Source organism: Dermacentor silvarum, chromosome 1 (assembly GCF_013339745.2).
Source record: "Dermacentor silvarum isolate Dsil-2018 chromosome 1, BIME_Dsil_1.4, whole genome shotgun sequence".
Taxonomy (NCBI): domain Eukaryota; kingdom Metazoa; phylum Arthropoda; class Arachnida; order Ixodida; family Ixodidae; genus Dermacentor; species Dermacentor silvarum.
Window position 1 is genome coordinate 208,393,045 of NC_051154.1, and position 5,643 is coordinate 208,398,687.

General features: G+C 46.4%; 1 non-coding gene across 1 annotated transcript; it reads left to right on the forward strand.

Moving 5' to 3' along the window:
• Positions 1–1,990: 1,990 nt before the first annotated feature.
• Positions 1,991–2,062, forward strand: Trnap-cgg (transfer RNA proline (anticodon CGG)). Its single transcript has one exon. It is a non-coding gene; the product is annotated as a tRNA-Pro (tRNA).
• The last annotated feature ends 3,581 nt before the right edge of the window (positions 2,063–5,643 follow it).

Here is a 5,643-nt window from a genome sequence, read left to right on the forward strand (position 1 = left end):
AGAGTAAAGAGCAAAAGAAGAAAGAAAAAAATTTAATGTGCACGCGGCTTTTGTTTTGTTTGTAATTTACTTTTTAAGGTGTTCACTGCCGTCGAGCGTTCCTTCTCAGCGTTCAAGATAATTCTCAGTGACAAGAGGAACCATTTTGAATCCAAAAATCTGGAGATGGTGTCAGTTCGCTATTGTTTCCACAATCTTCACAGTGATTCTTAGACTACGTTCCGTGTGTTCTCCAAACAGATTTCTTCAAACACGTGCACTTCAAATGGGCGGAAGTGTACTTGGCAGTGTTGGGGCGTTTTGCCTGTAGAATTCCGATAATGTCATTGTATATGAGAAACTTGCCAGAGTTGTAGCTAACAGTCCTCATGTAAGAACATGTTAATTTCTTAATAAATTGTAGTCTCTCTTGCATTTATTATTTGTCTGGTTTTGTTGTGTCTTAATTTAATTGCGTCAGGCAGACATAAAGTAGCGCTTTTTTTAAATCAGTATTCCCAGCTTTCAAGTATTCTTTTTCATGCTTGTTTCACTTTATGCAACGCTCGAGTACAGTGGCCATTGAACATGAATATGAGCAGTGTGCTTGTATTACGCTAAATGATCGTCATTAGTCCAGCAGTTTTATGGGACAATTGCACGACTATATTCAACTGTTGGCGCCTTTGTGCCATCATAAGCAATAGCATTTCTTGTTTTCCTGTCGTAGATAAAGGTCGCGCACGTCTTCGTTTGAAATTATTTTCATTTATGTACAAATTTATTGCGCCTATATTTACGATGTTGGAGGCCTAAAACGTTGCTTTGCCTGCCTATTTTTGGCGCCTAAAACGCGCTTTTTTAATGCCTAAAGATCCGGCCTCTATAAGTTATCACCATATATACAGCTCCGCTGGTCATTCACCTTCACAGAGTGGAATGAGACTGAATTTCTTTTAGGGGCGAAGCACCATAGGGTCGAGGCTTGTCCGTCCGTTCCCGTTGTCCGTGCTCACGGCCAACGTTGGCCGCGCCGTAGCCATAGCAACCAGGAGGGCGGAGGAGGGCGGTGCGGCGCGTGCGCACGCGGTCTCCTCCTCGCCAATCTAGCTCACTTCCCCACCCATGCTTCTCTTCTCTCCGCGACACGCTCCCTCAATGCCCACGCAAAACACATCGAACGAGATCCCATACTAACGAAAGCAGAAGTCATTTGCTTTACCGAAACGTGGAACGCGACACCGCATATCAATGGATTCTTCGCCGTCGTCTGCACAGAAGAAGCAGAGCGTTCGGCGGGTGGTGTTGGGATGTACGTGAAATTGCCAGAGACCGCGGTGGATCTCGACCTACCAATAACGAGCCAATCTCACAACGGCGAACACGCTGCAATAAAACTATCCGACGGAACCGTCGTCATCGCAGTGTACTTTGCCCCGAATCTCTCCCGAGGCAACGTAGAAAAGTACATCTATCTAGCCATGCTCGAATACGAAACAAAGTACAAGAACTACTCCTTCGTACTTGTCGGAGACTTCAACGTAGACATCACGGACAGCGACTGGCTTGTGCAGTATATGACGTCTCGATTGTTTCCAGTCATACGATGCATTTCGTATGACTGGAAACAACCAACAACCACCAGGGGAACGTGCATAGACCTTGTCTTTGCCAACTTCAGGCTAGATCCGATCGAATAACCATTGGCTCTACATTTCACGGACCACAAACCAGTGATAATGAAGGGAAAACGGAATCCAGAACTCAACACGACATATGAGTTACGACAAATAAACACGCGTTGTCACTCATTTACATGCGCGAGTGGGCAATGTCACGGCTGATTTACGATAAGAACGATCCCCAGTCCTTCGACCACTCGTTATGATTCACTTCGTGGTGATGCGTGGATTTTTCTTTTCTTTTTTTTTTTTTTTTTTTTTAACTTTCTTGTTGCAATGAGCCAATATATTGTATATGTGTAAACATGTAACTAACACTGACTGCCGGCGGCTCGTTGGTCTAGGGGTATGATTCTCGCTTCGGGTGCGAGAGGTCCCGGGTTCAAATCCCGGACGAGCCCGTTTTTTTTTTTTTTTTTTCTTTTTCGTTGCCAGTTCGAATGTGCTGAATAATGCCTATTTGTTTTTTTTTTCCTTCTTCCTTGGTGCGCGGCACGAACAAAACTACCGCAACTGAGCACACCTTCGAGCGATTAGGCAAAAAATAATCAGATAGTGACAGCACCGGGGAATGTTACTGAGTCAGAAATATGACCAACCGCTCCTTCAAAGTGATTTTGAAATAAAGAATGGAGAGCAAAATACATTAAAATCTGGACGACTTGGGGTTCATTTCTAGCCCCGCTTAATTTCTAGCACCGTATACGCTGCTCGCAGCGTTTGTACGAGGCGTAATGAGTTCCGAAAGCACTTACATGTGTCCTGAAGCTGTGCCGAAAGCTTCGTGTCGTCCACTGAGTCACTGTCAATGATATCCGCCGAAACGAGTTTAGCGGAGCCGCACCGGGGAGCGTCATGTACATTCATTGTAAACACGTAGGCAACGAATGGGCACGTCACCACGTGATCAACATGGCGGCGCCCAGCAAGTTCACATAAGGATCCCGAGGAACTTTGCCAATATTAGGTTTGCCAATTAAAAAAGATAGCCGTATTTATTAGGGCGAAAAAAATAATAAAGAAAATACTGAGTGTGGCAACTAAGGTGCTGCGTTTCTTTGTCTGTCGTCGTGAAAGAATCGGCTGTTGTTATCTTACCGGCTAATTCCATCATGAGGGAAAGGTGAAAAGGGAAATTTCAGTAATTGCTGTTGCCTCTTTGAGATAGAAAGGCATGGATGTCTCAAAACTTAAAATAAGGGCCCGATGAAACGTTCCGGAACTCGGGTCTGGGTGTTTTCTATAGTTGTCACTTCGCACGATATATTATAGTAACCAAAAGGAAAGACCAGCGGTAAACACAAAAAGCCAAGAAGGCGACGGGAGAGGTTGGAACGTACAAGAAAATCTATGCCCGTAGGAAGACAAAATATATATGTTGCAGTGAGCCAAGACATTACGAATGTGTAAGCATGTCTCTGAGGCCAATAGTCGTCGGCTCGTTGGTCTAGGGGTACGATTCTCGCTTTGGGCGCGAGAGGTCCCAGGTTCAAATCCCGGACAAGCCCTGTCTGTCTGCGTGTTTTGTCTGTCTGGCTAACCATTTTTCCCGGCAACTTGGGTCACTGGGTAGCCCATGGTCTAATCGGCAGCGCATCGGGCTACTCTGATAAGGAACCGGTTCGAAACCAATAGTCCGACTTACCACTGGGCATGTGCCACTCGGTATGTGACGCTCTGTAATGACAATAAAATTCCTCTAAAGTTTATCCGGTGTTGGGCGGAATCGAACCCGCGTCATATATGAATATTCAGACAGTGTTGTCTCCATATGCACGTATACATTCACACACGTGCCACGCGTGGACTTAGCGGTGGCGCCACTATAGATGGCGCAGCGTGTTCAGATGAAAGCGAGCGAGAGAGTGGGATCCCGGCAGCATACATGCAGGTTCTTTATTCTATGAGATCCATCACACGTGACGCGCTTCGGTGGCGGCAATACGGTGCGTCGCTACATTGCTTGAACGATAATCGCATTAACGTCGACATTCGATGTGAGATGGGTTTTTCCGGATATTTTTTGTGTTCCTAAAGGTGTCGGCCGAGCTCAGTGAACTAATTCCAGAATATCCATTGGAAAGAAGAGTACAGGGGCACTAATGCGTTCAGTCCATGGCTAGCTGTGGCTCGTCGCACGGCTGCTTCGATGCAACTCACCAGGTACCGCTGGTCTTGAATCTGGGAAGCCACGGTCAGCCACCTGCAGTACTGGGGCAACGTTTCAGAATGACCGGACCGGTGTTTGTTTGCGGACGCTGTATAAGTTAACGACAACCTGTGCCCTGTGCTGATGTTACATCAACACAGCAACTAAGGGCGAACACAGCAACTAAGAACAGGAGCAGCTGGGGCACCGCGCAGGGCGGAGTCGGGTGGCAGCGCAGTGAGAGCAGGGACACACGACACGTGCATTTCAGACGCTGCTGATAAATGACTCTGCCGAAGGGGTCCATGAAGTCTGCAAGCTTGTTTCAAGGTCAAAAAAGCACGCATAGCAATTTGAAGCGAGGTGAACATACAGCAACAAGTTCATTCTCTGAGCATAGGCTATCTATACCATTAGAAATGTTTGTTAGTTGGCTACCTCCTTCTCTTAAAAATATAATAAACATTGTACTGTGTATAAATTTAAATTTATTGTGTCTGTGCATGGTTTTCACAGTGGAAATGAAAAAAGAAATGTTGATGTGAAAACATACGGATGAGATAGCCGCCGCTGGTGCTCCGAATGCGCTTTTTGTCCTCCTATTGTCACGATTTGCAGAAATAAAGCGAAAGTATGAATTAAAAGCCATGCACGTCCGCGCCAACAATGATGCGGTCAGCTTTTAGCCACAATAAAATTTTAAGTGAGAAGGTAGAGGCAACTCAAAATAAACCTCAAATGATGTGGGTAACCGAACTCTGATAATTAAGGTGGGAGAGGAGGAGAGTCTGCCCCCTCCCCCCCGGAAAACTTCGGAGGGGACTCGGGCTCCGGAGCCTCACCGTAGTCGGCCCCTATGGGCCCAAGCTATTAGACAACTTGGGCCAATGGGTCGGAGTAGGAGGGACGACGGCAGCATGACGACAGATCACGACAGATCACGAATATTGTCGGAGCAGTACAAGCAAAGGTGAAAGGGAAATGTCTATATTGTCAGAAAACAAGCAGTGCTAAAATTATATTCCTACCCAAGCAAATTTTTACGGCTTTGAACAACTGCAATATTAAACTGCATGGACTTGTAGGCTGGGAACAAATGCGTTTTTCTTTTGAACTCGTGCAGCCAGGTATGGTTTGAGCAAGTGAATTATGTGGTTGAACTCCGCGATGCAATTAACCAGCGCTAACACACGGGCCATGAGAGACGCCGTACTGGGGCGCTCCAATTAATTTTTACCGCAGGAAGGTATTTAACGTGCACCTAAATTACAGTGGCTAGAGTAGGAACGTCCACTGTACTTAAATCAAAGTACACAAGCACTTTCATTCCGCCACCATGCTGCCACCAGGTTTGCTGCGGCAGCCATGTTTGCTTAGTGGCTATGGTGTTGGGCTGCTAAGCACGAGGTCGCGGGATCGAATCCCGGCCACAGTGGCCGCATGTCGATGGGGGCGAAATGCGGAAAACACACGTGTACTTAGACTTAGGTGCACGTTAAAGAACCCCAGGTGGTCCAAATTATTCTGGAGTCCCCCACTACGGCGTGCCGCATAATCAGATACTGGTTTTGACACGTAAAACTCCATAATTAATTTAATTATTAAACCCTTGACCTCGTCCTCAGCAGCACATTGATAACCGCTGAGCCATCGTGTACAACGGGTGAGAATCGTTTGGAGCAAAGGTGCTACTCTAGGTGCCGAGCTTCTGGCCATCTAATTAGCCTTTACTGCGTATATTACGCAATAGCTGGCAACATTGTGTCTATTTAAGCAACAATGGAACTTGTTCTCAATTTGGTGCGACCGTCGCACCACGGTTCCTGAATATAG